General features: G+C 48.5%; 1 protein-coding gene across 12 annotated transcripts in view; it reads left to right on the forward strand.

The window, feature by feature from the left end:
- Positions 1 to 19621, forward strand: part of Akap6 (A kinase (PRKA) anchor protein 6) — a 456981-nt gene that overhangs the window by 214136 nt on the left and 223224 nt on the right. The window lies entirely within an intron of this gene.

Genomic DNA, 19621 nt, shown 5'->3' on the forward strand with positions numbered 1-19621 from the left:
TTGACAAAGGCAACGAACAGGAATCCTTGGGTGCCCAAGTGTGGGGTTGATTTCTGCCCCTCTTACACGCTTAGAATTTGGAATAGAATATGCACCACGGACAGTCTCATGCACGAGGTTTCATGGGAAAGACTGCAGAAGGAAGAAAGACGGACACAAAAAAGAGAGAACTTTAGTTTATTTAATGTTGTGCTTTGAACATGTTTTATGTGACTGCAAGTTAAACAGCCCCAGGAACCAGTTAATGCATGCAGGTAGGCTCCAGATAAACATAGCCTGGGTTGACAGTCCGGTCCGTAGAAACGCCAGTGGCCATAAGTGCCTCTCTTGTACTGGGTTTGGAAAGACTGCCCTGAACACTCAATTCCCCGTAGAACACACTTTTCAGGGTTTTCTTCTTCTTCTTCTTCTTCTTTTTTTTTTTTGGAGGGCATTTCATAATAGCAAGATAAAGATATTCAGTGCTTTATGATGTAAATTATATTAATTAGAATGTCAACGTTGCCCTGGCACTGTTCTGACAGAAATTCTAATCTGTGTTTAAACAGGACTATATGAACTTTATTTCACATCAAGTGTGCTGTCTTAATTTTCTTGATTTAATATTTTATGGAAAACACACATCCAGCTTTTGAGGTTCCAGAGGGCACGAGGGCATAAGGTGCCCTAGCTGTGGGGTGCTCACCGAAAGCCAGGAGGAGTGGCTGGATGGCCTGGCAAGGGCCTTTCCTCTCTGCGTAGCATGTCCCTGTGTCACCATTGCATATCCCTGTCTCAGCTATCTTACAGAAATCTTGCTTGACATCCCTGTGCCAGCCTCACCTCATGCTAGCCCAAAGCTAGAAGTTTCTTTTATGAAGGGGCATTTTGTATTGTTATGTAGTTGCAACTAACTCTATATATCTAATGTTAACTTAGAATGTTGCTAATACAATGTCAGAAGTAAAGTCTTATATTATCATTCAGTTTAAATTGCTACCGTGTCTATGACCTTACTCTATGTAGCCTTAGCAATTGCAGAACTTTTTATTGGTGGCTATTAAGAAGCTCAGGCAGCTCTCATTCCAAACATGGAGTCACTGCCCACTGCTGTGGGTCACCAAAGAGTCCTTCCTGATGTCTCTCTCTGTTTCTGCCACAGGATTACCATCTTAGGGGGGAACTCTCTCTCTCTCTCTCTCTCTCTCTCTCTCTCTCTCTCTCTCTCTGACTATTCTGGCTAGCATAGAGATGATATAGGTAAAGTTTGCTTATCTCTGCTTTTCAAATGGCGAGAAACTATGGTTTGCAGGCCGGTTCACCGACTGTTAAGTCAGTCTCCCATTGAACTTCTGAGAATAGCAGTGTGCAATAGCCACATTAGACTTCTGTGCATGGTTTGCTGTGGAATGCTACAGAAATCACTGGGAGTCCCTGGACTCTACCAGGCCAGTTACCATAGGACAAGGCTTCTCTGTCCACCTTACCCTCTGTCCCTGATTGTCACCTTTATCTTATTGTATTATCATTGTGCTGAACTAATATTCTTTTAGTCTCAAAAGGAGGCAAAGCCTACCTTTCTATGAAAACTATTCAAGTGAGCTTAGAGATTCATATCTTAGCTTAGTCTATACAAACCATTATTGTTCCCTGATGTGGGAGCAGAGGGTTTTTACAGTGTCACACAGTAGTGGAGGTTGTCACACAGTAGTGGAGGTTGTCAGATACACTCGCTAAATCATGTTTTTCTAGATCCTAAGATTTAGTCTTCAGTCTTTAGGAATGTGGGACCTGAGAGCGATTGTCTTCTCTGATATAATACATTGGAATAGGTGGTCTCTTCTAGTATTTACTCGTAAAGATAAACAAATACCAAAACAACAGCTGTACATCTATATCTTCATACTTAATTCAATTATTTTCCATGATGGCAGCCAAGGGTTTTTCACCAACACTAATCAATTAAAGCTTTACAATGTCTCTCTGAGCGAGAGTCAGGAATTTTATTTTAGCTGTAGGAAACAGTGTGAAATTGTCATGGTACATCAGCGATTTTCCATGATAATTAATCATCTGCTTGCAACCTGGCTGCTCCTTCAAAAATACAATTCCCATCTTTCTGGAAACTGGCACTTTCAGGAAATGTCATTTGGAGGTGGTGGATGGCGGGTGCTGGTCTTTTCTGAAAGCAATGTTAGAAGTAGCATTGTACGAATGTACTACGGGGAAGACTCCTCTTTCTCTCTTTCCTTCACTGTTGTCTGTTTCCTCTTCAAAAACAGCTCCACTGGAGTGTTTGGCCTGCGAGATCGCGTATCTTAGAGTATGAACGTTCACGAGCTTTGACAATCTGAAAGATACATACACTCCACCAACATCACGATAGTGAGCACATTCATCACGCCAAACCTCCTCATGACACTTTGAGATTCCTTCCTTCAGCCCTTCCCAGACTGCACTGCAGCCCTAAGCAACTGCTGATTTGGTTTCTGTACTATCCAGTTTGCTCTGTCTCTAACTTCATAGGGGTAAGGCCGGCCAGCATGCTCTCCACTGGGGCACAGGCCTGATCTCTCTCCTTCAGCATGTTTCTTGTTAGCTATAATGACATCGCATCTACCGATGTTCCTTCTGTGTTGTTCACATGTGCATGGGCCACGCCTGATGCCTTGAGTTCCTGATAAACGTTTAATGTTTCCTCCACAGTCTTTCAAATTATGTATACCTGAGAAGAAGCACAATACATGCAAACATTGTGAATAGCCACCGCATGCCAGAGGACGTAGCTCTGGGATAGACCGTGTGCTTAGGAAATAGCCATCGAGAGTGTTTAGATTTCGTTCCTTTAAGGAAATGTTCAGCAGTAAGGCCACAGAGGAAGCCATCCTGGCTAGATCCACAGTTTGTCCATGTGCTTCTGGAAGGAGATCTCTCATCTCCAGAGTCCTTGGAAGACATACCTAATTCACCAAATGAGCACCACTCCATAGACATCGGAGCCAGGAAAACAAACCAGATCTTAACTCATTTATAGCCAGTCAGACTATCTAGGGTGAACTACTGTAGTCCAGCCAGACCAAAGAGTTGGGCAAGAGCAATGACTAAACCTAGGGTAGGGCCAGTCTTAAAACTTGGAGAGGAAATTTGGGTAGGCGTCCCATACTCTATGGCACAAGGATTGATCAATTTCATGTTGTCTGGCAGTTTTAAGTTTGTTATAAGAACTCTCTGACTATGTAGCCCAGGATGTCAGGGAACTCACTACGTAGCTCAGGCTGGCCACCAGCTCAGAGTACCAGAATAGCAGATACCACCATGCTTGTCTTAAGAAGCAACATTTGTAATTTTCAATTTGATATGTGAGAGCTGTGTAACACAATGGCGACTATGGGTTCAAGATTTTAGTTCATATATCTGAAGCACCCGTGCAACCAGGCAGATCCTGAGGTGCTAGAGCAATGATTCTCAGCCTTCCCAACACTGCCTCCTTTTAATGCAGTTCATGTTGTGGTGACCCTAAACCAGAAAAGAATTTTCATTGCTATTTCCTAATTGCAACTTTGCTACTGTTATGAACTGTAATGTAAACCTCTGGGTTTTGACCCTCCCAAATCTCCTAAGGGGTCTCGATCCACAGGATGAGACCCCCCCCACCCCGCCCCCGTGTGGAGCACGCTGCTTGAACCTGCCTTCTCTTGGGCCTTTCTATTGAACAGAGATGACCATAGGGTATACGATATAGTCCTGACCAGGAAAATTATATAAGATAAATGAAGGAGTTCAGAGAAAAGGTTTAATGTTTTCCTAGAGATAATTAGATGAAGGCCTTGAAGGGCATAGATTACTCTGTTGGATCAAATGAGAGGAGAGAGCTGGGGTAGGGACATCACGGTGAGGGTCATGGAGGAAAAGAGTGGAAGGGGACTGTCAGGTGAGGTCGAGCCTCCACTTGAGCCTTGAAGGGCGCTACTGGACAGTAAGGGACACTAAGTGACGATTTAAATCGCCAAATGTTTCTCAGGGGTACTGAAACTTTTGGCTTTGTGTCAAGCAGAAGAGTGACAGGAGTCAGTCACAAGTCCCATGGGGGTAAGGCCAGGCTGGCATAGTTTAGCTGAATGATCACAGTAGAGGACTGGCTTGAATAGAGTATTTGATGTTCTACTACGGACAAGCAGTTATCATTCTTCAAAAATGATGGATTTTTGCCTGGCTGTGTGCAGACATGGCAGAAACTACTCGAAGTGGGTGGCAGTATAAAGGTCTGAGGAGAGGCCTCCCTCCTGTCCTCTCAGACACCAGCTCTCTGCTCTTTCTTGATATCATCACACGATTATCCCAAGTATTTAAAAACAGCTACACATATGTGCGGTGCTTTGTGCCCAGCTTAAACTAGCAACAGATCAAAAGCAGTAACTATAACACAACTTTATCCTCTTTGGATGGCTTTAACAGTATTTCCATCTGGGGTACTCTGTGATTTTCTTTAAGCAATCCTTTATGCTAGACCCTTAGGTTATGTGTAGTCTTCTATCTCCAACGATGCTTCTGTGCACATGCTCAGACCTTAATCATCTTGTTTGGTATGAGCATGTCCTTACATTCAGACTTTCTGGCTAAAAAGGCTATACACGTTCAAAACTTTCATCTATTACTAGATTGTCTTTGGAGACGATGCGGTGTGTGCTCCGTGCTGAGCACGCCCACTGCCGTCTGCTGTTGAAGCTTGTTGCACACTGCTTAGCCTTGTCCATGCGGTGGTTAGCAGGGATGACCACTGTGCTTCCAGCATTTGGGGTGGGGTTGTCACCTTCTCCATGTTTGGGGGCATCGTTTGCATTTCTTTCCTTGGGTCTGTCTGCTCATTATCTGTGTCTGGTCTTCTGTTGGGTCATTACTATTCTACTTCTGGATTTACATGCATTTCTTAAATACCAAAGGAAGCAGTCCCTTGTCTGTGCCGTGAATGGAAAATATCTCGAAAGGAAACCATCAAGAAGTCTCTTCCAAACGTACAGGGACATCTCAACAATTTGTGCCTGTACTTAGGCAGACTTGGGAAGCCATGCTGGACCTCTGCACCTGGCAAAACCAGGCATGAAAATCAAAGCTAAAACCTTAGATATAGAGGGTCGAGTTTAAGATCAAAGAGTTTGTAGGTGGATTCGGAGATTAAGAACATCAGAGCAAGCCGGGCGGTAGTGGCACACGCCTTTAATCCCAGCACTCAGGAGGCAGAGGCAGGCGGATTTCTGAGTTCGAGGCCAGCCTGGTCTACAGAGTGAGTTCCAGGACAGCCAGGGATACACAGAGAAACCCTGTCTCTAACAAAACAAAACAAAACAAAACAAAACAAAACAAAACAAAAACCCAAGAACATCAGAGCAGTGGGAATGGAATACTGGGTGAGTGGGAGTGGGTTGGGGGAGGGGGACAGGAGCAGATTACAGGGCGAATCAGGGGTTCACACCAAGAGCTGCTTTTGAGACTCGCTCATGTTCAGTCAGAAATGTCAGACAACATCTTTTTGTCTGCCCTGTTCTGGTCTATGGCACCCTGAACTACACCCAACTGAGTGTGGGAAAGACTCAGATGCAGGGAGGTGTGTAGATGGATGAATGCTTCTCCGCATGAGCCGGGCCTCCAGGCACTGCCAGGTGTGTGTGTGTGTGTGTGTGTGTGTGTGTGTGCGCGCGCACACCAAGCTACTGGGACATCATCACTCCACAGATGTAGCAGTGTGTAGTGTGGACTGAGGAAGCGCGATTCAGCCCCTGCCTTTCACTCAATGTCTAGTTAAAGAGAAACATCACGCTACACTCAGTGAGAAAAGCAAACAACGTGAGACAGCATAAAGCGAAAAGCACAGACCTCCACCCTGCCGACTAACCAGCCCAGGCAGTCTGCTCTGTGTTCTGTGGAGCCCTTTTATGTGAGACGAGCACACTTGCAAGTCCGTGTTGGATATAAGTCAGTAAAGTGCTTCCACAGACCTGTTTCCATCTGTATACAAAAGAACTCCGGTACATTCTCACAGCTCCTTAGTGTTTGATCACGTGGACATGCCCCGGCTTATTTAATTAAATCTTGTCATGATGGGCACTTTAGCTTCTTCCTTATTTCTGCTTTCTTTTTTCAAACCGTGCTCCACGAATATTCAGTCTAACACTGGCAGACAACCTTCTTGTCCTTTTCCAGGCAGCCTGCAGCAGCAGCTCAGGGACCCCATGTAATAAAAAAAACCTCTATCATCCTCTAGGAACAGCTTTCACTGTAGGTAATAAGAACCGAGGCAGATCCGTGTTTGTGCGTGGGAAATCTGAGTCCCCATTTACAGGTGGACTTTAAAAGCACAGCCTTTTGACCCTCTTTGTTCATCCTAGTATTAGTGCCTGCAATTTGTGTTGGCTGCCACAAGGTGGCAGAGGAGCACCAGACTCCACTTGTTCTCGAGGTCCCATCTTTATTGTGCCCTCGCCCGGATCTTCATAAACACAATTGGATTTAACTAGAGGACCGGACGTGTCTGGTTAGGAGAATGATCAGAAAATGCAGACGCACACGTCTCCCATCACCATCTAGATCTCTGTGCTTCATTTCTGATTCAATCGCCTTTATTTCTACCCCAAGAAAAACCAGCGTTCCCAAACACTTCTGACTGCTGGTCTTTTGCTGGCCCTCCTGTGTCTACCTCTGCTCCATTTTTCATTGCTTGAAGTTAAGAGATCACAAGAGTTTGTTTTTCACCTGCCGCTCACCTTTCCTGCTTCCCCTTCTCTGCTGAGATGACGGACAGCCATGGCCTAAGCAAGTTGAGCTTCCTTCACAAGAACAGGAGCTGCCTGCCGTGGGGCTGTGCTCCTCAGGAACAGGGCTCAGTCAGCCAGACTTCAAAGCCCAGAGCGTGCGTTGGGCCCAGTTGCCCACCACCCCCTTCAGCCTCAGGAGCAAGGCTACAGCTTTCTGAGTGCTCTGACGTTCCATTTGCTTGTCCCTTGGCTCCCATCAGTTTAAAGTGTGGCTGAGTGTTTAGCAGGATATGGTACCATTTCTCCTGTTTATCTGAAATACTCAGCACCCAGCCTGAGTCGTTTGCTGTGGTGGTGGTGGTGGGGTCTGTCAGGAACTACAGCATTCGGGCATTTTGCCTTTGCTTGTGACATGGAGGGGGCATAGGCAGAGAGGGAGGCTCATTTTGGCCATGTGACGGTCATAACCACATTCCAGTGCTCTCATGGTTCATTCTGTGTGTCTAGGAGACTCGTGTTACTTTTCCCAGTCAGGAAGAACTGCACTTCCTTCCTGCTTGGTTTAAGGGCTCTTAGGCCATAATATGTAACAATTCTCATGATTTTGAATATCGTTAGTGCCCAGTTTACTAACTTATAGCTTACTTTTTTCTCAGACAGTAATGGCTGCTTTTAACTAGATGATCAGAGAAGTGGTGAGCTTATTGAGCACAGCACATCCAGAGCTATGGTGTACTGAGCACTGAAGAAAAGTTTGCAGACAGGCCTTGCGTTCTGTGGGCCATGCACAGGACTGGCTGAGGGCATTGATTAAGGACCAGGGACTCACATCTTATCACATGGAATTTTGGGAACTTGAATCAGTTTATCTGGTATATATAGTAAAAACTTCAGATTTTTATATTAACCAGGAGAACATTTACCTATGGGATGACTTTTGGGAAGGTGACATTAGCAGTGGTAGGCGAGGAAGACTCTCCTATTTGGGCGACTTTTGCACATCTTCCTTGAGTACTTAAGAGTGTATGGTAGGAATGGCTCACATCTTCTTAAAGAAGTTGAAATTCTGTGTTTTGGCTAGTGAATCTGTGACAAGAAGGGGGAACCCGAAGGTTTCCTTTTGTTTGTAGGGGTGTGATTCATCTCCTTTGGCAAGATAAAGCAATTAAAAAAAACCACAATGGAAATAAAAATGATAATTCAGCTATTAGAAGGGTTAACATCTCTGCAGCTTTAATATTACTTCTTAAAAATATGAACATTGTATGACTAGACAGGATGTTAATAACTTGACATTACAAAAATTTATTAAATTTATTTTTAAAGTGGTTTGGTTCCCCCTTTTGAATGCATAAAGCGTGTGGGAGTTGGAATGGATCTGCCCCAGGCTGCCAAAACAAGATTTTAATGGAACCGGAGTCCTTCAGGGATTGTCCTAAATCCACATAATATTCTTAAGTCCTGGTGTTTGCACTGGGACCTGTGTATTAGCAGATGTACGTGTGAATAATATACGTATATCCATCCATCACCCTGGTGACTCCACATCCTTAAGGGCTGCCGCACATCAATTATTCCACCTCAGGGGGTAGAGAGATATTTGGGCTAGCATTGACCTTCTTTTCAATCAGGGCCTCCAAACAGTATGTTCTGGAAGTCAAATAGTCCCTTCAGACAGAACCTCTGTTTGAGCACGCGTTTGGCCTGATGTCTCCATGCTGAGGAGCTGAGGAGTCAATGTGATTACCTGTGTCAGGTGTGGAGGCAGCGTCCGGGCAGCGAATGAAAATCCCGTCACTCAGAGTCACGGTCAGCATTCAGAGTCTCACCCATCTATCTCCATCTTGCATAAGTTATTAGCCAGTCTATCAGGGAAGAGCGTCAACCTCACTGAGCTGCTCTCTCTCTCTCTCTCTCTCTCTCTCTCTCTCTCACACACACACACACACACACACAGTCTTTGAAATAAATTATAGATTGAGGAGCTAGACTCACTTTCAAAGGCTTGGAGCCATTTTTATGAACTGAGATCTTGGGAGCAGCGTCTCTTTAGGAGGAACAAGGTTTTTGCCTTTTTAAAAAAATTTTTTTGTCTGTTTTCAAGAAAAAGACTTTTCAAACACGTGGTTTTAATTTTTTAAAAACACTTGGAAATTATTTCTTAAATGCACAAAGTTCTCTCCTTCAGTTTCTGATAGTTGAAGGTGTGTTCTAGATTGTTGTGACCGAGGAACCAATGACAAAGCCACTTCATTCTGTTGGGAAAATGTACAGTGACTGGCCGTTTATTTAATTGTGTGCTAAGTACCATATGATGAGAGGGTAAAGTTAAATTGATGATTCAGGTTACCCCAGCCAGGGTACAGTTTATATGGCAATTATGCTGGGTCATCTAAGTGTAATTGGCAAGTAATTTTGTAAGCGAAGGAACATGACAGCTCATTTACATGGTGTTCACCGAGTAAAATTTGGGGACATTCATCAACCACTCTCGAGTGCAGAGTGATCGCATTGATATCCCCCGGCGCTGCAGGCTGTTGGGCGATGGTGTGCGGGATGAGTCGTGAGGTGTGCACTCCCCTCTATGGTGGCTAGATGTGTGCCAGGCACTTTTGTTCCAAAGTGGGTGAGACCTCAGCCCCTTTCTCAAGGAGCTCAAGGGTGGGAAACAGACCTCTCAATAATTTAGAACAGGGGTCGGTAAGTGGAGGCTTGAAGCTTGCTGTGGTTATAAGCGTCTAGGGTGGAAGATCAGGGAAATCTTGCTAGTGAGCACACTGAATTGGATTTTAAAGGATGTTGCGGCTTTGCTGAAATAGCACTTGCCAGACAGAGGCACGGCAAGAACAGAGTCCTAGAGGAGCAAGTAGACAAGGGCGTGGAGAACCCTTGGAGTTGAGCTGATAGCACCTGCAGCCAGATAAAGGCTGAGCCAGATACATATGCCTGGCCAGCCATTCAAGGACTTAAGAAGAGGTGGGCCTCCATCTGAGCTCTTCTGAAGACGTTGTTTTGTGTAGTAACAATTAACTGTGCTATTATGGTGGACTAGGTTTTGTTCTATGTGTACCAAGGGATTTTTATCTTTATTACCACCTAGGAAATAGGCACTAAAATTCTTTTCAAAAATGAGAAAACTAAATAGACAGGGGTTGCCCAGACTTAAACAGAGAGTGACAAGGGAGCTGGGCTTTGACCTTAACTGTCCAGGTCTGAAGCCCTTGCCTGCCGCTAGCAGTAACCCACATGATGCTTCTGGCTTCCTTGGCACACTCTGCTGGAATTCTAGACTAATCGTACTCACTAGGCTCCGAGAGCGGTGAGTGTGGCCATTCTGCTCATAGTCCTATTTGTAAGTTTGAGATGAAAGTGCCTGTAGCATACTAACACACAACCAATGTGCAGTGTGGAGGGAGGCCTAAGAAGGGAAACGACGAGGCTTGGAGCTAGGGCAGTGTCCGTGTGCAGAGGCGTGGATGGGGACACTGGTCTGGGCTTGGTAAGTGACCTGGCATGTGGATCTTGTCGCATTCTTGTATGACTTCTGATTTCCAACCGAGATACTGGAGAGGTGACTTGACAGGAGAATCCGAGGAACAGGGCAGTTCACAGTGCTTGTCACAGAGCTCTTGAGTTCCTGGGAAGAACTATGTGGGCTCAGGATAAAAGTTAAAAGAGACTTCCTCAGAGATGGCTAAAATTAGAAGGGACAGTCTGGGGACAGAACTGCCCTGGGGTAGATGAGTAGCTGGATAGCCTTTGAGACTCTTCTCTCTTTGAAAATTCTCTAGTTTAAAGTAAATAAAACTTCTCCTGTTTCCCTTCCTAAACTGCCTGGATGGAAAAAAAAAAGATAAAAATCAAAGTATTCAAGGACTGGAAAATATTGAGTCCAAATGCCTTGACTATAGATAAAGGAACGGAAGCCCGGAGGGTTACATGACTCATCTGAGGACACACCCTCGAGGGAAAAGAAGACAGGGTCATTGGTTTCTCCTCCTTAGGTCTCAGTAACATTTTTGGGGGTTTGGTGTCCATGTAGGCAAGCCCCTGGTAGAAAGTGAGACAAAAGCAACAGAAGTGTTTGTCTCTAGGGAAGAGATTATTAACAATAAGGGGTTCCTGTCACATGACAACCTAGGCCATTTATCAACCCGAGAGTGTGAATTTAAACATTTATGAATGGTTAGAGAGATGGCTTTATGGGTAAGACCATTTTATCTGCAAGCAGGAGGAGCTGAGTTCAAATATTTAGTACCTACATAACAAGCCGGTCATGGCTATACATGGCTGTAGACCCAGCACTGGGGGACACATTCCAAAAGCTCACGGATCAGGCAGCCTAGCCCAAAGGGTGAGCCTCCTGTCAGGAGAGAAGCCCTCTCGCCTGGCAACTAAGAGGAACAGGGTTAGTTCTGTGCTGTGCAGGCCTCTACAGAATAAGCATGAGCCTGTGTACTGAATGGCATGTGTACGTTACACACCGATACCACAGGTGCACAGCGCTCACTTACACACACGCACACACGTGCACACACACTCTACAGGGATTTTTCTAAGCAACATTCATGGCCAGACCGTGCTCATGGTTTCTACTCGTTGTCTCTAATTCTCACAAGCATAAGGTAGAGTTTTCGCCTTTTTTTCAAAAAGTCCCTAAACGTAGCCTTCTTCCAGAGACCAGGCCGTTCTAACTTCTGACTCCACTGTCCTCCAGAAACGTTGATGTTCCGTGTGTTTTCTTGAAGTCGTCTTTGTCTTTGCAATGAGATTATGTACACATTGACATCTATAATTTTATTGATATAATTTTGTCTTCATTGTTTGTTTGTATCCGCTATATATTTGCATGTATCGCCCAGTCATTAAATTGTGATATATCTTACCAGCTTTTTGTTTATTTATTTTTATTAGATATTTTCTTTATTTACATTTCAAATGTTATCCCCTTTCCTAGTTTCCCTTCTGAAAATCCCCTATTCCCTTCCCCCTCCCCCTGATCCCCAACCCACCCACTCCTGCTTCCTGACCCTGGCATTCCCCTATACTGGAGCATAGAACCTTCACAGGACCTAGGGCCTCTCCTCCTATTGATGACTGACTAGGCCAACCTCTGCTACATATGCAGCTAGAGCCACGAGTCCAACCATGTGTTTTCTTTGATTGGTGGTTTAGTCCCAGGGAGCTCTAGGGTTACTGGTTAGTTCATATTGCTGTTCCTCCTAGAAGGCTGCAAATCCCTTCAGCTCCTTGGGTCCTTTCTCTAGCTCCTTCATTGGGAACCCTGTGCTCCATCCAATGGATGGCTGTGAGCATCCACTTCTGTATTTGTCAGGCACTGGCAGAGCCTCTCAGGAGACAGCTATATCAGGCTCCTGTCAGCAGGCTCTTGTTAGCATCTGCAATAGTGTCTGGGTTTGGTGGTTGTTTATGGGATGGATCCCCAGGTGGGGCAGTCTCTGGATGGTCTTTTCTTCAGTCCCTGCTCTGAACTTTGTATCTGTAACTCCTTCTATGGGTATTTTGTTTCCCCTTCAAAGAAGGACAGCAGTATCCACACTTTGGTCTCCCTTCTTCTTGAGTTTCATGTGTTTTGCAAATTGTATCGACAAAGTCATCTTTGTCTTTGCAATGAGATTATGTACACATTGACAACTATAATTTTATCTTCATCTTTTGTTTGTGTCCTCTATATATTTGCATGCATTGCTTAGTCATTAAGATTGTGATATATCTTACCAGCTTTTAAGAGGTACTTAAACACTTACTGAAAGAGCTCTCGTTCGTCACTTTATCCGTGGCATTTTGAAAGGTGCATTCTATACTGGGAGAACCAGCATCTGACTTGTGTGGATGCAGTGTGGAGCGGAGTAGGAGCTCCTGGACTCCTCCTGATTGATGATGACTTGTTTGCTTGCCCGGGCCCTCTGACAGAGCAAATCGCTCTTGTTTGGCCCATTGCAGAGTGGCTCCTAAGCAGAGACGGTCTGAGGCAGACAGCAATGACTTCAAGCTTTGGCTTTTCTAACTAAACAGTTATTTCCACTCCCCCACCCCCCGAAAAGCCTTGTTCTTATTTTCTGAGGGAATGAAAATCTTTGTGTGAAGAAGTGTCACCAAGTGTCTTACTCATCGGCATGTAAGCCATCTCTTTAAGTGACAGTGGGAGTAAGGGTTCATCAGTTCAACATGCCTTTCACATTTGGAGACTCCTGACTAATAAATAACCTCTGGCATTCAGCATTAGAACAGCCAAAAGAACTAGAATCTGGCACATGCTGCTCTCACGCACAGAGAAAAACTTAGAAAGACAGAAGATTCACTCCAACTTTCTTTCTTCTATTCATTTAGAAGAAAAAGCGTACCTTTTTCTAATTAAAGATTATGAACACACAGAAACATCTGGCCTATATCACCACAGCAACCTCCTAAAACGGCCCGCTTGTCTCCAGCGTGTCCTTTAAAAACGAAGTCTGTATGCAGCAGGCAGCGAGCTCTTCCTAGCTTGTAGGTCGGCACCAGCCGCTCACGTCACTGACATGTCACCATGGGTCTTTCATGATTCTTGGGGTCAAGTCCTGTGCAGTCACAGTTGCTGTGCTCCTGCCTGTAGTCTCCCCTGGCATCACAGAGCACTCAGAGCTCCTTGCCTCTGCGTCTCTGAAGGGACTCTCTCGACCTGCGTAGAAGTCCATTCATTCTTCATGAGCTCTCTGCAGGCCCTGCTAAGACTGGATCTCGTTGGCTTCCACAGCCGTTATCCAGGTCTGGCCTTTTAATACTTGGCTATATTTTAATTTAGACAAACTGGAATCCCATTGGGCGAGGCTATTACTGCTCCATTTTGCTCGAGGCAAAAGGCCCTACCAATTGGTATCGCACATAAAATTCCAATTACACATGTATTCTATGCTAGGTCATACAACTACACTTGTACCTACCTCTATGACCCAATGGATTAGAACATAAGCTGCCCCAAGACTGCGGTTATGTAGTGCTTCTTTTTACATATGTAAATCTGGTAGGAACTGCTCAATGTATGTGTTCTATACACATATAAAAACACACCTAGAAGATATACTAATATATAGGCATATATAATATACACTTAGAAAAAAGTAAAATTCACTCAAGAAAGAACCTGGGGCCCTTTTTGGTACTCATGATGTCTCCCAAACATCCCAGGACTCACAGTGCTCAGGGACCTGGTAGACACACACAGTGCTCAGGGGACCTGGTAGACACACACAGTACTCAGGGGACCTGGTAGACACACACAGTGCTCAGGGACCTGGTAGACACACACAGTGCTCAGGAGACCTGGTAGACACACACAGTGCTCAGGGGACCTGGTAGACACACACAGTACTCAGGGACCTGGTAGACACACACAGTGCTCAGGGGACCTGGTAGACACACACAGTGCTCAGGGACCTGGTAGACACACACAGTGCTCAGGGGACCTGGTAGACACACACAGTGCTCAGGGGACCTGGTAGACACACACAGTGCTCAGGGACCTGGTAGACACACACAGTGCTCAGGGACCTGGTAGACACACACAGTGCTCAGGGGACCTGGTAGACACACACAGTGCTCAGGGGACCTGGTAGACACACACAGTACCCAGGGACCTGGTAGACACACACAGTGCTCAGGGGACCTGGTAGACACACACAGTGCCCAGGGACCTGGTAGACACACACAGTGCTCAGGGGACCTGGTAGACACACACAGTGCCCAGGGACCTGGTAGACACACACAGTGCTCAGGGGACCTGGTAGACACACAGTGCTCAGGGACCTGGTAGACACACACAGTGCTCAGGGGACCTGGTAGACACACACAGTGCTCAGGGACCTGGTAGACACACACAGTGCCCAGGGACCTGGTAGACACACACAGTGCTCAGGGGACCTGGTAGACACACATAGTGCTCAGGGGACCTGGTAGACACACACAGAGCTTAGGGTCCTGGTAGACACACACAGTGCTCAGGGGACCTGGTAGACACACACAGAGCTTAGGGTCCTGGTAGACACACACAGTGCTCAGGGGACCTGGTAGACACACACAGTGCTCAGGGGACCTGGTAGACACACACAGTGCTCAGGGGACCTGGTAGACACACACAGTGCTCAGGGGACCTGGTAGACACACACAGAGCTTAGGGTCCTGGTAGACACACACAGTGCCCAGGGACCTGGTAGACACACACAGTGCTCAGGGGATCTGGTAGATACTCACAGTGCTCAGGGGACCTGGTAGACACACACAGTGCTCAGGGGACCTGGTAGACACACACAGAGCTTAGGGTCCTGGTAGACACACACAGTGCTCAGGGGACCTGGTAGACACACACAGTGCTCAGGGGACCTGGTAGACACACACAGTGCTCAGGGGACCTGGTAGACACACACAGTGCTCAGGGGACCTGGTAGACACACACAGAGCTTAGGGTCCTGGTAGACACACACAGTGCCCAGGGACCTGGTAGACACACACAGTGCTCAGGGGATCTGGTAGATACTCACAGTGCTCAGGGGACCTGGTAGACACACACAGTGCTCAGGGGACCTGGTAGACACACACAGTGCTCAGGGGACCTGGTAGACACACACAGTGCTCAGGGGATCTGGTAGATACTCACAGTGCTCAGGGGACCTGGTAGACACACACAGTGCTCAGGGGACCTGGTAGACACACACAGTGCCCAGGGACCTGGTAGACACACACAGTGCTCAGGGGACCTGGTAGACACACACAGTGCCCAGGGACCTGGTAGACACACACAGTGCTCAGGGGACCTGGTAGACACACACAGTGCTCAGGGGACCTGGTAGACACACACAGTGCTCAGGGACCTGGTAGACACACACAGTGCTCAGGGGACCTGGTAGACACACACAGTGCTCAGGGACCTGGTAGACACACACAGTGCTCAGGAGACCTGGTAGACACACACAGTGCTCAGGGGACCTGGTAGACACACACAGTACTCAGGGACCTGGTAGACACACACAGTGCTCAGGGGACCTGGTAGACACACACAGTGCTCAGGGACCTGGTAGACACACACAGTGCTCAGGGGACCTGGTAGACACACACAGTGCTCAGAGGACCTGGTAGACACACACAGTGCTCAGGGGACCTGGTAGACACACACAGTGCTCAGAGGACCTGGTAGACACACACAGTGCTCAGGGGATCTGGTAGATACTCACAGTGCTCAGGGGACCTGGTAGACACACATAGTGCTCAGGGGACCTGGTAGACACACACAGAGCTTAGGGTCCTGGTAGACACACACAGTGCTCAGGGGACCTGGTAGACACACACAGAGCTTAGGGTCCTGGTAGACACACACAGTGCTCAGGGGACCTGGTAGACACACACAGTGCTCAGGGGACCTGGTAGACACACACAGTGCTCAGGGGACCTGGTAGACACACACAGTGCTCAGGGGACCTGGTAGACACACACAGTGCTCAGGGGATCTGGTAGATACTCACAGTGCTCAGGGGACCTGGTAGACACACACAGTGCTCAGGGGACCTGGTAGACACACACAGTGCCCAGGGACCTGGTAGACACACACAGTGCTCAGGGGATCTGGTAGATACTCACAGTGCTCAGGGGACCTGGTAGACACACACAGAGCTTAGGGTCCTGGTAGACACACACAGTGCTCAGGGACCTGGTAGACACACACAGAGCTTAGGGTCCTGGTAGACACACACAGTGCTCAGGGACCTGGTAGACACACACAGTGCTCAGGGACCTGGTAGACACACACAGTGCTCAGGGACCTGGTAGACACACACAGTGCCCAGGGACCTGGTAGACACACACAGTGCCCAGGGACCTGGTAGACACACACAGTGCCCAGGGACCTGGTAGACACACACAGTGCTCAGGGGACCTGGTAGACACACACAGTGCTCAGGGACCTGGTAGACACACACAGTGCTCAGGGGACCTGGTAGACACACACAGTGCTCAGGGGACCTGGTAGACACACACAGTGCTCAGGGACCTGGTAGACACACACGGTGCTCAGGGGACCTGGTAGACACACACAGTGCTCAGGGACCTGGTAGACACACACAGTGCTCAGGGGACCTGGTAGACACACACAGTGCTCAGGGACCTGGTAGACACACACAGTGCTCAGGAGACCTGGTAGACACACACAGTGCTCAGGGGACCTGGTAGACACACACAGTACTCAGGGGACCTGGTAGACACACACAGTGCTCAGGGGACCTGGTAGACACACACAGTGCTCAGGGACCTGGTAGACACACACAGTGCTCAGGGGACCTGGTAGACACACACAGTGCTCAGAGGACCTGGTAGACACACACAGTGCTCAGGGGACCTGGTAGACACACACAGTGCTCAGAGGACCTGGTAGACACACACAGTGCTCAGGGGATCTGGTAGATACTCACAGTGCTCAGGGGACCTGGTAGACACACATAGTGCTCAGGGGACCTGGTAGACACACACAGAGCTTAGGGTCCTGGTAGACACACACAGTGCTCAGGGGACCTGGTAGACACACACAGAGCTTAGGGTCCTGGTAGACACACACAGTACCCAGGGACCTGGTAGACACACACAGTGCTCAGGGACCTGGTAGACACACACAGTGCTCAGGGGACCTGGTAGACACACACAGTGCTCAGAGGACCTGGTAGACACACACAGTGCTCAGGGGACCTGGTAGACACACACAGTGCTCAGAGGACCTGGTAGACACACACAGTGCTCAGGGGATCTGGTAGATACTCACAGTGCTCAGGGGACCTGGTAGACACACATAGTGCTCAGGGGACCTGGTAGACACACACAGAGCTTAGGGTCCTGGTAGACACACACAGTGCTCAGGGGACCTGGTAGACACACACAGAGCTTAGGGTCCTGGTAGACACACACAGTGCTCAGGGGACCTGGTAGACACACACAGTGCTCAGGGGACCTGGTAGACACACACAGTGCTCAGGGGACCTGGTAGACACACACAGTGCTCAGGGGACCTGGTAGACACACACAGAGCTTAGGGTCCTGGTAGACACACACAGTGCCCAGGGACCTGGTAGACACACACAGTGCTCAGGGGATCTGGTAGATACTCACAGTGCTCAGGGGACCTGGTAGACACACACAGTGCTCAGGGGACCTGGTAGACACACACAGTGCTCAGGGGACCTGGTAGACACACACAGTGCTCAGGGGATCTGGTAGATACTCACAGTGCTCAGGGGACCTGGTAGACACACACAGTGCTCAGGGGACCTGGTAGACACACACAGTGCCCAGGGACCTGGTAGACACACACAGTGCTCAGGGGATCTGGTAGATACTCACAGTGCTCAGGGGACCTGGTAGACACACACAGAGCTTAGGGTCCTGGTAGACACACACAGTGCTCAGGGACCTGGTAGACACACACAGAGCTTAGGGTCCTGGTAGACACACACAGTGCTCAGGGACCTGGTAGACACACACAGTGCTCAGGGACCTGGTAGACACACACAGTGCTCAGGGACCTGGTAGACACACACAGTGCCCAGGGACCTGGTAGACACACACAGTGCTCAGGGGACCTGGTAGACACACACAGTGCTCAGGGGACCTGGTAGACACACACAGTGCTCAGGGACCTGGTAGACACACACAGTGCTCAGGGACCTGGTAGACACACACAGTGCTCAGGGGACCTGGTAGACACACACAGTGCTCAGGGGACCTGGTAGACACACACAGTACCCAGGGACCTGGTAGACACACACAGTGCTCAGGGGACCTGGTAGACACACACAGTGCCCAGGGACCTGGTAGACACACACAGTGCTCAGGGGACCTGGTAGACACACACAGTGCCCAGGGACCTGGTAGACACACACAGTGCTCAGGGGACCTGGTAGACACACAGTGCTCAGGGACCTGGTAGACACACACAGTGCTCAGGGGACCTGGTAGACACACACAGTGCTCAGGGACCTGGTAGACACACACAGTGCCCAGGGACCTGGTAGACACACACAGTGCTCAGGGGACCTGGTAGACACACACAGTGCCCAGGGACCTGGTAGACACACACAGTGCCCAGGGACCTGGTAGACACACACAGTGCTCAGGGGACCTGGTAGACACACACAGTGCTCAGGGGACCTCGTAGACACACACAGTGCTCAGGGACCTGGTAGACACACACAGTGCTCAGGGGACCTGGTAGACACACACAGTGCTCAGGGGACCTGGTAGACACACACAGTGCTCAGGGGACCTGGTAGACACACACAGTGCCCAGGGACCTGGTAGACACACACAGTGCCCAGGGACCTGGTAGACACACACAGTGCTCAGGGGACCTGGTAGACACACACAGTGCTCAGGGGACCTGGTAGACACACACAGTGCTCAGGGGACCTGGTAGACACACACAGTGCTCAGGGGACCTGGTAGACACACACAGTGCTCAGGGGACCTGGTAGACACACACAGTGCCCAGGGACCTGGTAGACACACACAGTGCTCAGGGGACCTGGTAGACACACACAGTGCTCAGGGACTTGGTAGACACACACAGTGCTCAGGGGACCTGGTAGACACACACAGTGCTCAGGGGACCTGGTAGACACACACAGTGCTCAGGGACCTGGTAGACACACACAGTGCTCAGGGGACCTGGTAGACACACACAGTGCCCAGGGACCTGGTAGACACACACAGTGCCCAGGGACCTGGTAGACACACACAGTGCTCAGGGGACCTGGTAGACACACACAGTGCCCAGGGACCTGGTAGACACACACAGTGCTCAGGGGACCTGGTAGACACACACAGTGCTCAGGGGACCTGGTAGACACACACAGTGCTCAGGG

This window comes from Mus musculus, chromosome 12, assembly GCF_000001635.26.
Source record: "Mus musculus strain C57BL/6J chromosome 12, GRCm38.p6 C57BL/6J".
Taxonomy (NCBI): Eukaryota; Metazoa; Chordata; class Mammalia; order Rodentia; family Muridae; genus Mus; species Mus musculus.